The following is a 13,144-nucleotide window of genomic DNA, read 5'->3' on the forward strand; positions in this document are numbered from 1 at the left end:
GAAATAACCCAAACCAGGCAGGGGGCCTGTGTCTCCTCTGATAAAGCTTTGGGATAAAGCTTTGGGATAGCCAAGCCGTGTTTCCTTGATTTCCCCTGAGTCCCTCCTGTTGGATGTCTGCCTGGGAGACCCGCCTCCCTGGGCCTGGGAACGAGCGGGCTGCACCTTTGCTCCCGCCGCCTCCTCACCCAGATGGCCAGAGCAGAGCCAGGGCCAGAGCCCAGATCCCTGACTCCCTCTAGTCTTTCCACATTTATATCTCCCTCCGCCCAACCCCCAGCCCCTTCCTAGTAGCCCACCAGGGAGGAGAAGGGGAAAACTGTCATAAATTTCCCCTATTTATACAAGAAGACAGAATGTTTCTTGTGCCAGAAAAAACACAGAGAGGGAGCTGTCAGGGGAGAAGGGACCCAGCTCCATGCCTCTGCGGCCAATTTATCTTCTCAAGTCACGGCTTGGGGGCTACCATAACACTGCCTGTGTGACATGCAGGCTTTGGCTTGGGGGACGGCCAGGACGGCCAGTGCCTGGGCTTTGTTCCTGATCACGGCCCTCCTGTTCCATCTCAACTTCTCTTTTTCTCCCTCTCTCTTTTAAAAACAAGTTTCTCGAGATATAATTCACACATCATACAATTCGCCATTAAAGTGTATAATTCAGTGGTTCTAGTATATTTACAGATATGTGTGACGATCACCATGGTCAATTTTAGAACATTTTCATCACCTCTAAAAGAAACCTCATACCCTTTAGTTACTACCCCAGGCCGCTTCATACCCCAGCCCTAAGCAAACACTGGTCTGCTTTCTGTCCCTCCAGATCTCTCTATTCTGAACTTTCATATGAAGGGAGTCACATACTGTGTGGCCTTTTGTGATGGGCTTCTTTCACTTAGTGTATTGTTTTCAAGATTCATCCATGTTGTAGCGTGTATCAGTGCTTCATGCCTTTTTAGGGCTGAATAATATTCCATTGTGTGGATACACCACTTTTGTTTATCCATTCTTCAGCTGATGGATATTTGGGTTGTTTTTTCCTTTTGGAGATTATGATTCTCCCATAACTCTTATGTCTCTAGATAGCCTGGATCATGTCGAACGAGGTCTGTGGGCAAGAATGGGTATGTCTTAAGTGTGGGAATAGCCAACATCCGGGAAAGCAGGGTCTTGGGAACATGCCTCCTTTTGTGTTAATTACACATGCTCAGCTGGAATGTTCCTCCCTCAGTGAGTTACTGAGGGGGCTACCCCCTCCATTCTCACCCATTGGCATTTGGATCACTTGCTGTGCTCCTCAGAGTGGGGGACTCAGACCCTTCTCCGGGGGTTTCAGAGACACAGAGATGAATGGATGTCTTCTCGGTGCAGAAGAGGTTCCCCAAGTCTGGCCTCCAGTGATCTGCCAGTATCTCACAGCTGAAGGAAGGTCGGTGGAGGCTCCAAGGTCAAGGGAAAGTTTTGTTCTCAGGGGTGTGATGGAGCCTAGTAGCCAAGCCTCATGCCCCGCCTCCTTGCCTGGCCCATGCCAGTGCTGCAGACAGGCTTCGAGTTCCATCCCTTCACTCACCTAGCAAGGATGCACGAGGCACCCAGGTTACCCAACAGACGCTGGCCCTGCCCTTGTGAGCCTCGCACTTCTAGTGGTAAGAGTAAGAAAAATACAAATGAGCAAAGTCATGGCGAGTTCTGTAAACATTTGGTGAATGGATGAATGAATGAATGAATGAACAAATGAGGTCCTTACTACATGCTCCAGAAAGAATACGTAAACAAAGCAGACTTGTACATCACTTTCTGCTGCCACCACCTTTTCTTGTCCGGAAAGCAGCACTGCTTCTCCCTCCCTCAGAGGGGATGGAGTGCAGAGAACGCAAAATATCAGTTAGTAAAATCAAAACTACAATGAGGTATCACCTCACACTAGTTAGGGTGGCCACAAACAATGCTGGAGAGGGTGTAGAGGGAAGGGAACCCTCCTACACTGTTGGTAGCAATGTATTTTGGTGCAGCCAGTATAGAAAACAGCATGAAGGTTCCTTAAAAAACTAAAAGTAGACTTACCATATGATCCAGCAGTCCCACTCCTGGGCATATAGCCAGGGAAAACTCTAATTCAAAGAGATGTATGTACCCCGATGTTCACAGCAGCATTATTTATTGTAGCCAAGCCATGGAAACAACCTAAATGTCCATTGATACTTGGATAAAGCAGCTGCAGTATATATATAATAATGGAATACTACTCAGCCATAAGAAAAAATGAAATAATGCCATTTGCAGCAACATGGATGGACCTAGAGATTATCACACTAAGTGAAGTAAGTCAGACAAAGATACGTGTCATATGATATGACTTACATGTGGAATCTAAAAAAAAACACAAATGAACTTATTTACAAAACAGAAAGAGACAGACATACGGAACAAACTTACGGTTACCAAAGGGGAAAGGGGGCTGGGGAGGGATAAATTATAAATTAGTTTGGGATTAGCAGGTACAACTATAATATACAAAATAGATAAACAACAAGGTCCTACTGTGTAGCACAGAGACTATATTCAATAGCTTGTAATAACCTATAATAAAAAAGAATATAAAAAGGATATATACATATATATTTGTATAACTGAATCACTATGCTGTACACCAGAAACTAATACAACATTGTAAATCAACTACAATAAAAAAAATTAGCTAGTAGTAGCTACCATGTATTGGACTAGCCATGTACCAAGGGATTTATATATCTCACTCATTTTCACTCTTTGAATTAGGTAATATCATCCCCATTTTGAGGATGAGAAAAACTGACTCAGAGATTAAGTAACTATTTGAAATCAATCATGCACATTTGTACTGGACTCTGGGGTGTGGATTTGTTTTCATCCCCTGGTCTCTGCAACAAAGACAAATTCATCTCCTTCTGAGGCCGGGATGCAGAGGACCTGGCTGCCCTCCCCTGTCCTACTCTAGCTCATCCCCTCCACTCCTGCCTAAAGGCAATGAGGGCTGAGGTGGCGGCGCCAGCTCTTCTCTCGAAGCCTGTGTCCGCTGTCTACACCTGCCTGGTGGGCAGGAAGGGAAGGATCAGTTTTGCTTTCAAAAGCCTTTTTCTTCCAGCCCTTGCTGTGTGGGAGGGACCACGAGAGGCCTGGATGTTGTCAACCAGAGGCTTGAACAAGCCAAAGGCTGATGACATTGACAAGAAGGGGACTGCAGCAAGGCAGATCAGCAGCAGCTGATGATTGACAGCCCTTTAGCATCCCCCCACCCCTGCTAAATCAAGACACGTACTCGAACTTGATGACAAATAACAAAACTTTAACACGTTATAATTTTCATATGCATTTGTTCACTTTTTACAGCAAACATAAAAGGTATCCAAGGCTGGGCTTATTATTACAGGAGAAAAAATTTGTGAGGCTAGAACCCGAGTGTCCTGCTCAATTTTATGTGATGAAATTTATGTATGACTTACTGCAGACCATGGACCCTGTTAAATATTTCATGGTGATGAACTCATCTGTTTTCCACCACCATATGAGGTAGGTATTAGTAGTCACCACATACGTTTTTTAAGATGAAGAAACTGAGGCCCAAGGTCTTGGCCGAGGTCACACAGCCCACAAGTGGCGGAGCAGGGATTGTGAAGCCAACCGCCCGCCCCAGAGTCTGTGCGTCATCACTGCACCAGGTGGGCTTGGCACTGGGACTCCACTTGGGAACTCGAGTGTGTTTTCCTGGCCACCCCCCGCTCCCCTTCCCCCTGCCTCTCTCAGTCTTTATGGCCCATTGGAAAAAGCAAGGCAGCGCTGTGGCTCCCAGGGTGACGATCCTTCAGCTGCCTCCTTGGCACTGTCATTCTCGCCTCCCATCTCTTGCCAAGGGCTCCAGCCGGGAATACCACAGACGGTTTGCCATGGATCGAGACTTCTCCGGAGAAAGCGCACAGGAGGGCTGCTGTGAGCAATGAAGGAACTTGCTGTTTCCCTGATTCCCTCATCAAGAGGAGCCCAATGAAGTCACTGCACGTTTGAACGGGTGCTATCCAAGCGCAGCTGCTGGCCAGTTCAGAGGGCTAGGGCGGCCAGTGACTGAACGGCTGCACGGAAAATCTGAGGTGGCGCATGATGGAAATAAAACTCCTGTAGGAGCTGTGTGATTCACTCATCAGTGCTCCCAGATGTGGGCCCAGCGTGTGCACGTGAACAGTGAATAGGCTTGTTCATCCATTTACTTGTTAGCCCTTTATTTATTCAATAAGTTCTGATTATGTACCTAAGAGGCACCACGCTGGGTGTCCTGGATGGACAAGACCAGATTCCCACCCTGCAGGGGCCACGGTCTAGAGAGGGGAGGCAGGAGCAAGGTGACAGTGATTTGTACCAAGTGCTGAGGTGGGAGAGGCATCTTGTATCTCCATTTGATGTCACTACCTCCAAAGCCGTGCTCCTCATTGCCCCTCCTCGTGCTCAGTGCAGCCCCCTTTCCTCCAGCTTCTTTCTGCCTGGATCCCATCTTCCTTATGAGCTGGGTCACTGTTTGGCTGCCGGCAGCGACAAATGCGGCAATAAAGCTGCAGAAATAAGGCTCTCAGTTCTAAGGGAATCCCGGGTGGAGTGGGCCGGGTGATTTGGTTTGCTGCCTCTGTTCTCTGGGCGTCCCTGGCCCTGGAGGCTGCCCTACGCAGAATGCATCACCTGGGCTCCTGAATTCTCCTTCGTGGTCGGATTTGGCCGGCAGGGGTCCTGGCAGGGAAGGGAGAGAAGAGCCAAGGTATTCGGTTCCTTGTCTCTTGCCCACCTCCTCCCTTGTCTGCCTAAAGTCCTAGCAGGGGTTGTGTTTCCCCAGTGGCTCCAGCTTGGCTGGGTGGCCGCTCTCCCCAACCCCAGTTTTACTGGCATCGTTTCTACCCTTATTGATTCCCTGAATACTATCTATGCCTTGAAAATTGTCATGTCATTAAAATCTCTTCAGTGAAGCCCTTTTGAATATCATGTGTTTTCTGTTGGGACCTTGACTGGCCCTCCTAGGTCTACGTAGGGGAGGGGTGATGGGCAGTTATTACACTTCTCCAGGGGCTCCCTGGAGGAAGAGAGAGGTTTTGGACTAAGGAATGGGGGATAACTCCCTAGGGATTTTCACTGAGGAATGAGGAATCACTGCCTGAAGCACTCTGGAAAGCAGAATCGAGAGGTGATGCAGAAAGCTGCAGCCGGGAAGGCTTGTGCTTAGGCAAAGGGAAGGAATAACGACTGAGGACTGACCCCATGATGGCCACTCTGACAAGCTATCTCCTGAAGCCTTCCTAGTCCCTTAGTCCCTCCAAGTGCCTTATCCTCATTTTATAGATGGAATCTTGTGGCTCAGAGAGGGAAAGAGGGAGCAGAAGGGAGCTTCACTCTGCCTCAGTCGCCCTGACAATCAAAGAGAAGGCTCACTTTGTGATCAGGGGATTGGCAGGGTGACAGACAAATCTTGGCTTAAGGGACAGCCTAGGCAGAATCTGGAGCCAGACTGTAAGGAGTTGAATCTTGGCTCCACCTCTTACTAGCTGTGTGATCTTGAGTAAGTTACTTGACCTCTCTGTGCCTCCATTTCCCCACCTATAAAAAAAGGAGCTGATGATAAAGACAAAACTACCCGGAGACAGTAAGATGAGCTTACGGTTAAGAGGGCCTTAGGACATGCAGGCATATTGACCACTCTGTGTAAGTGTTAGTAAAAAAAAATGGACCCTCAAGCTTTGTTCTTATTTTCTACCCCCACCCTCTTCTTATTGCCCATCTTCCCTGCCTTCTTCCCAAGGTCCTGAAAACAGGTGACCATCTACCGGGAGCCCTATGACAGGTCTGTTGATCCCCAAGCCCTCTGTGAGCATGACTTGCCCTGACCTGCCCCGCCCCCAGACGGCACCATTTAGAGAGAGCAACAAGGACTGGAGAGACACCCAGAAAGATCATTGTCGCCGGCTCCCTCCTCCAGTGGGATCAGCCTCGATGCGTGCACAGTGGCTTCTTCCCTCCAGCTCTCCTCGACTTTCGAAGCGGCAGGGGGCCCAGGAGCTCTCAGTAACAGCACATTAAGCCCCTGTTTTGTGGGAACTTTAATTTAAACACACATTAGAGGAGGCAAATGATGCTGGCAGCCAGATAAGCCATCCTGGGAGAGCAAAGAACAAGCCAAGAGAATCAGCCGAGGTAAGGCCTGAATTTAAACTTCTGTTGATACCCAGAGGCCAGGAACAGGTGGACGCTGGAAGTCCTCGGTGAGGAACCCTGGAAGCCCCACCCCCTGGCTGCCCTGCTCTGGGCTCCGAGCCAGCCCCCTTCTCCTCCATTTTCTTGATTTCCTTTTTTGCAAAATTCCAACCCGACTCCTGATTCCATCCCTCCCTTCTCCCACCCCACTGTTTTGGAGAACTCCATTCCTTTATTTTTGTTTCTCATCCTTTTCTGTAGGTGACTATTCTGAGAAAGTTCTGCTTGTTAGCTCACCTCCGTCTCCTCTATTACAGTTGGAGCCTAATGTATCCTGCTTAGTGGTGGCGCAGGGGGACTCTGTTCAGGAGACAAATGTGGGGTAGTGGGAATAACCTGAATGCTAAAAGGCCTGTGTTTATTTCTCTGGGTCTAGTTTCCTCATCTGCACAATGAGTGTGTAAGAGGCTCTCTAAGTCCGGGTGAGCCCTGATTTTTCACAGGAGAATTTGAGGACAAGAACATCCCAGAAATCTCTCTTGTTCTATAACCCAGGAATTTTCCACTGTTCTAGAAACCTTGTTGAATATTGGGGGTGGGGGAGGGAGAGCGCAGGCAAGCCTGTCTCTTCCTCAGTGGGAGGGGCCTCCAGGCTTTGTTTCCACCCCTCGGCACACAAGCCAGCCCCAGGCCCAGGCCCAGGAGAGAGGCTGCCTTTCCAGTTCTGTCAAGGCCTGCTGAGCCCAGCTCTGTGGGGCTGTGGCTGCTGAGACGTTGTCACTGCCCTCTGGGGTGGAAGTGACATATGTTCCCTCTGTCACAGCACCTGTGAAGGTGGCTGAGGGATGGCAACCCCCAGGAGGGTGGAGTTCCACCTTCTCCAGCTGACCTTGAGAAAGCTTCTCATCCTGCTTTTCCAGAAGGTTTCAAGTGAAGGCAGTGGGGGCCCATCATCACAGCCCCAAAGCCCCCACCAAATGGGAAGCTACTGCCTTCAGAGTGTAAAAGAGCACATCTTGGCTACAGCAAAAGGGAAGAGAGTCAAACCACAGGTAGAACTTTCAGATCGGATGCTGGAGCCGACTGTGACCCCAAGAAGTCATCCAAAAGGGAAAACCCACAGCCCTTGGTCTTGGAGGATGTCTGTGACACCTGGGTCACTGGCAGGCGTGAGGACAATGACCACAAAGGCCTGTGCCAGCCTGGAACTCAGGAATCAGAAAGTCCCTGTGATTGGCATAGAAGGACCTTGGCATTTTCTCTAGCCCAAGGCCCTTAGACAGAGGTAGGCAGCTGCCACTGGGGCCCGTGGCCCAGCTGTGTCCCTACCTTGCCCGCTTCCCCCCTCCCGCGTGCCTGGCTGCCCCTGGAGCCCCAGGCCTGCCCGCCATCTGGGCAGCTCAGAGGAGAGCCCATTGCCAAGGGAGTGCCAGCATTGATTTATAACCCACAACCTTGGCAGCCTCGGCAGTGTGCCCAGAACCTCCTTTGCTCAGGAAAGAGACGTGCCTCTTAAAGGGACCGTGCAGAGGAATGTGGGAAGTCCAGGACAAATGCTGAGGCCGTCAGGGGGCTGGGGAGGACGTGCCCCACTCCTCAGGACTCTGGGTGACTGACTGTCATTCCCTAAGGAAGCCTCTCCCCCAACCATCTCACCCCTCATCATGTACTTCTCTGTAGACTTAGCCCAACACTAACAATTTAGTTTGTTTAATGTCAGTCTCTCCTGATAGACTGTAAACCCCATGAAGGCAGGAATCAGAGGCATTGTGTTCATCCCTGTGTGGGCAGCACCCAGCACAGTATCTGCCGTGTGACAGAGGCTCAGGAAGAATTTGTCAAGCACAGGAAAGAAGAAATAAATGAAGGTCCCTGCCCATGAGGTCTGGGGAGGACCATAGCCTTCCTGTTGCCCGCCATAGTTTTTAAGACCCTGCAGCACCTGTCCCCACTCCCAGGACCTCTTCCTCCAGGGCCCTCCCCCACCCCTGTCATGGCAGCTGGGACCAACAGGGCCAACCTGTTACCCAGATGCACTTGCCTCCCCCTTTTCCTTGTGTCATATCTCCCAAGTCTTTCGTACAATGTTCTTTTCCTCCCGTTTTCCTTCCTCCAAAAGCTTTCTTTAATTGTCTATGATCTCAGCCCCTCATTCAGAGACTCTTTTCCACATGACTTCTCATCGTGGAAGTGCTTTATTCATTCATTCTCTGAGGAAGCAGAGAATTGGGCTGAGATTTGAAGGGCGAGAAGGAGCCACATGAAGATGGGAGAACAGCATTCCAGAAGCGGCTCAGTGCTCTGGGTGTGCATAGCAGAACCTCCAGAGTTGGGAGAGGTGGTGAGAGAGGAGCTTTTCCAAACTGTACACTCCCACCTCCTCCATTCTCGCCCCTTCAATATGGGAGGACCATTGTTTAAAATCCTGGGAGAAGCTGTCTCACTTGGGAGCTGATTAGAAAAACAATGTCCAGTTCCAGGCCAGATTGACTGAATGGGAATCCGCACTTGAACAAGATCCCCAGTCATTTGTAGGCACAGGGGTGTTTGAAAAGCACTGATCTAGAGATCACCTCTAAGGCGGGACAGTGTGAGGCCAGCACGGAGGTGGGCAGGGCTGGGGGCGGTTGCTGAAGAGTCAGGATTTGAATCAGAGATGGAGTGTCAGAGTGTACATGTTTGTGGATGTGTCTGTGTGTGTGTGTGTGTGTGTGTGGAAACTCCAGCCTTAATGACTGTGAGCCATCTGAGGCTTTTCACCTCCAGGTCATTCTCCTCCCACGAATGTGGATTACCTGGGGATACATCTTTACCCCACTATGGCAACACCCCCTCTCCTACCTGCAGCTGCAAGTCACATGGAATCTGCCGGCCTCTGGGGGTGGGGGGGACACCTCTGAAGCCAGTCTGGGCGACAAGATCCCTTGTTCCTGACCTCCGGCAGTCCATTTATCTGACCTGAGTCTCATAAAGGCGTCCTGATGAGCCCAATTGCTTGCTAATGGTTATGCGCTGAGACCTGGGGATTTATGGCAGAGGCCTCAGTGGCCACAGACAGGAGCAGGGCTGTGTGCGGGAGACCAGGCTCTGTGTGGATTCGGTTCATGGAGTTCAGTGCCCAGGATTATAACAGAGACACTGCTACCCCTTTCATATGGGGCAAAGAGCACTGCCCTGGGCAGGGGAAGTGGGCTGCAGAAAGAAATGACCTCTGGCTGCAGATGTCCCAGAAATGAAGAGTCCAGCTTGACTGGGGGGGGGGGGGAGGGGGCGGGGCGGGGAGACACTGGGGAAATGAGCACTGGAATTGGAGCCAGTCAAGCTGGAGTTCAAATCCTGGATCTGTTGTTTGCCAGTGTGTGACTTTAGACAAACCACTAATTTCCCTGAGCCTCCTTTTCCTCATGGGTAGGTGAGAATTATAATACAATTCCATAGGTTTGTGGGAATTCAGTGAGATACTGTTTGCAAAAGGCACTACAAATTCTAATTGTGTGCATTTAAGTAGGTCAAGAGATTGTAATTTGAACTCTGCCTCTAACTTGCTGCAGGTCCATCCATCATTGGCTTTGTCCCCAGTGGTCTCATATAAATATGTTTTCTGGGCCTCAGCTGCCCCAGAGATATTAAGAGAGGATTAGACCCAATGTCCGTTCATACCATCCAACTCTGAAGTTTCACAGTTCTAACAAGGAGTTGGCAATGGAGAGTTGGAAAGGACACGCTTCATCTTGGCCATGCAGATAGTATTCCTGCCACATGGCTTCAGGGACCAACATGGGGGAGGGAGCTGAGCAGGAATGGCCTCTCCCTCAGTGGTGCCTTCCTGTGAGTACAACCCCTGGCAGGGTGCTGGGCGCTGTGGTGGGGAGGTCCGGGCCAAGAGGGGTCAAAGTTCTGGAAAGACCATGCAGAGGTAGGGGGCCGAGGGGATTGACGGAAATGCCTAAACCACTCATGCTTTTTGAACAAAATAACCTCCTCCCCTCCTCTTTTCTCCCCTCTTCCCACTCAAGACATGCACGCACGAGCGCATGCACACACACACACTCAGGCACTCACAATCACACCATAACAGAACTCACAGTAGAATCAGACTCATACAGAGTTTGACCAAATGGAGCAGAGAACCCCCCCTCCCCCAGCTGCATCCCAAAGGATGCAGGTAGAGACCTAAGGATTCCTATACCGTTGTGCATCACAGGGTCCTCAGCCCTTCCCCCACCTCTTCACCTCATTGTGGGAACATCCTGGAGCCAGTCGCTGTAGGAAACAGACGTTAACCCCAACCCATCCTCACAGAGCCTGCCCCTCTTTCATGCTTTGCCCCCTGCCCCCAGGTGCTAGCATCCTGATTTGGAAAACCTGGAGACCTCTAGGGACCCAGACAGCAGCTAATTCAATGCCATTTATGGGGGGGGTACAGCTCAGTGGTAGAGTGCATGCTTAGCCTGCATGAGGTCCTGGGTTCAATGCCCAGTACCTCCATTAAAAAAAAAACAACAACCCCCAAACAAACAAAAAAAATCAATGCCGTTTACTGAGCATGTATTATGTGCTTGGCCCTGAGCCAGGAGCCAAGGAGGGAAGTTAGACCTGATCCCTGTCCTCAAGATGTCCTAGCCTAGCAGTGGGACAGACTTTCTACAGTAATGAGAACACAAGGTGCCGAAGGACAGTAATGTTCAGGACAAGAGGTAGCCAGCTCAACTTTGTAGGAGAGGGCGGAGTAAACACTCAATCTGCTTTCTAAAATTTTTTTTGGTGGAAGATTGATAACATAGACAAAAATGAAACAGTATAATAAGCCTGTGTGTCCTTATCATCAGCTCACTTCCTAGGCAGTTTTGGTGACTATACTCCTGCGCACTCCAGGCCATGGGGCACCATTACTTTGGATGGAACTGGGCTGGATTTCATGGAGGAACAGCAAGTACAGGATGGACATCACAAACAGAAGCTAACGCAATACACAGAGGCGCCAAGCAGTCCTCAGGCGAGGCATCAAATCCCGACAGGACCAGTGGGGCAAGATGCTGCATCCAAAGTGCGTGAGCCCCTAAGCCGTCTTTCGCAAGTGTGACTTGTCACGCTATGGAACTAGCTGTCTCTCCAGGCAATTCTTCCTCAGAGCCAAGGAAGCGCAGAGCAGGCCCCTTGAGAGCTGGGAGTGAGGCGAATACAGTGAGGAGGCCTTGAGGAGGCCGCAGGGCCTTGGCCGCCTGAAGCGCAGGGGACAGGCGCGCACCGGCACCCACGGGCACGGCGGGCGCAGCCGGGCCCTCCACCCCGCGTCGGCGCGAGGCCTTAAATATTACCCCGGAGTTTTCAATTATCTCTTCTTAATGGATTTGCAGGGGCTCTTTCATCAAGCGCGGGGTGGCTGGGTGTGGGGGTGTGGGGAGCGCGCGGCGAGGGCTGGAGCTGGGAAAATGGCCCATATTTCAATATTAAAGCCCTTTACGATCGTCAGCAGCATGAAAGATGCTGCAAATAAAACGGAGCCGCCCGCGCCAGCCTCTCCATCTCGCCAGTTTTAATTAACGCTGAGGGGGAGGCGGTTGCCGGGCGGGGTCGGAGCCCGGCCAGGGGCGGATCGCAGAGCCTCGTGGATCCCCAGGTCCCGAGCGTGAGCCGCAGGGATCTGGTCTGCGTGGAGGGCCGGGCCAGGCTGCGGAAGATGCCCGCAGAGGTGGAGAAGGCAGAGGGGACGGGGAAGAGGTGGGAAGGTTTCTGAGCGTCTGAGCAGGAAACAAACGTCGTGCAACTGAAGGCAAATGGCTCTTTTTATTAAAGGGGAAGGGGCTTTTGGCCATAGGACTGAGTTCTTCACCCCAACCCTCCTTCAGCGTCCTCCCTGCAGTCTCCACCCCCCTCTCCTCCCCCGGCCTCCCCCACGGTTGTCTACCACCTCCCCACCACCCCCTTCCCCGCTGGCATCCAGTGGCCCTTGTTTCGAGGAGGCAGACGTGCTTCCTGTGATCCAGCGGCTCTGGGTTCCCGCCCCTCACGGCTCCTGCTCTGGGACGTCTGCTTTCTCCATCACTCCCTCGGCTTCCCGGGAGGGCCGCATTCTCCAGGCGCGGAGTAGAGCGCACAGAAGCGCCACTGTTCTGCCTTGGCAGCGGCCTGGCCTGACAGCTTGTGCCTGAGCAGCAGACCCATCCGTCAGGCGGGGAGGATGGAGAGACGTCCGGCTGCCCGCCCTGAGGACTCCCCGGGGACCACCTCTGGCCTTGGCCCAGACTGCTCTCTCCCCCTCTCCCCGCTCCCCCAGCCCTGCCCGAAACTACCAGCTCAGTATATATGTTTTGTCCCTACTCACCTCCCTCTCATCATATACACACAGCCTGGAGCCTGAGGCTCAGGAGAACCACCTCCTCTCACGAGTCACATTTAAAGGTCCTTCCCCTACCTATCTCTCCATTGCAGGGCATAACTCTTTGACTTAAGAGGATCCAGGCATCTTGGTGGACAACAATCCAAACCTAAATCATCCAGTTAATACTCAGGGTTTAAACCAAGGACTTTAGGCAAACGATAAGGAGTGAAGGAATTAGAAAAAAACAATAACTGAAAAATTGTGCTCTACACTGGAAATTGACACAACATTATAAACTGACTATAACTCAATAATATAAAATAAAGAAAAACAATACAAATAAAAGTCATGATCTATATTCCTGAGTATCTATGTGTACTTTATACGTCCTGAAATATTTTGCAGAAATCAAGTGCTTTTCTCATTGTACTAAGGAGCTTGCAAGCACCAGGTAACAAATTATAGGTTAAAACAAAAAAAAAAAAAAAAGAAAGAAAGAAAGAAAGAAAAAGAAAAATCCTCTTCTGCTTTCTTTTTGGTATGTATTGTTTTCTTCTTGTCAATTTGTGATGATCATCTATCAAACCTGCTGAAAATAGTGTGTGATCATGAAGTTTGGTTA

General features: G+C 50.6%; 1 long non-coding RNA gene across 1 annotated transcript; it reads left to right on the forward strand.

Moving 5' to 3' along the window:
• Positions 1–3,376: 3,376 nt before the first annotated feature.
• On the forward strand, positions 3,377–12,111 carry LOC140700418 (uncharacterized). The gene is made up of 3 exons (XR_012078805.1): positions 3,377–3,545; positions 5,809–6,200; positions 11,030–12,111. It is a non-coding gene; the product is annotated as an uncharacterized lncRNA (long non-coding RNA).
• Positions 12,112–13,144: the final 1,033 nt, after the last annotated feature.

Source organism: Vicugna pacos, chromosome 12, assembly GCF_048564905.1.
Source record: "Vicugna pacos chromosome 12, VicPac4, whole genome shotgun sequence".
Lineage (NCBI taxonomy): Eukaryota > Metazoa > Chordata > Mammalia > Artiodactyla > Camelidae > Vicugna > Vicugna pacos.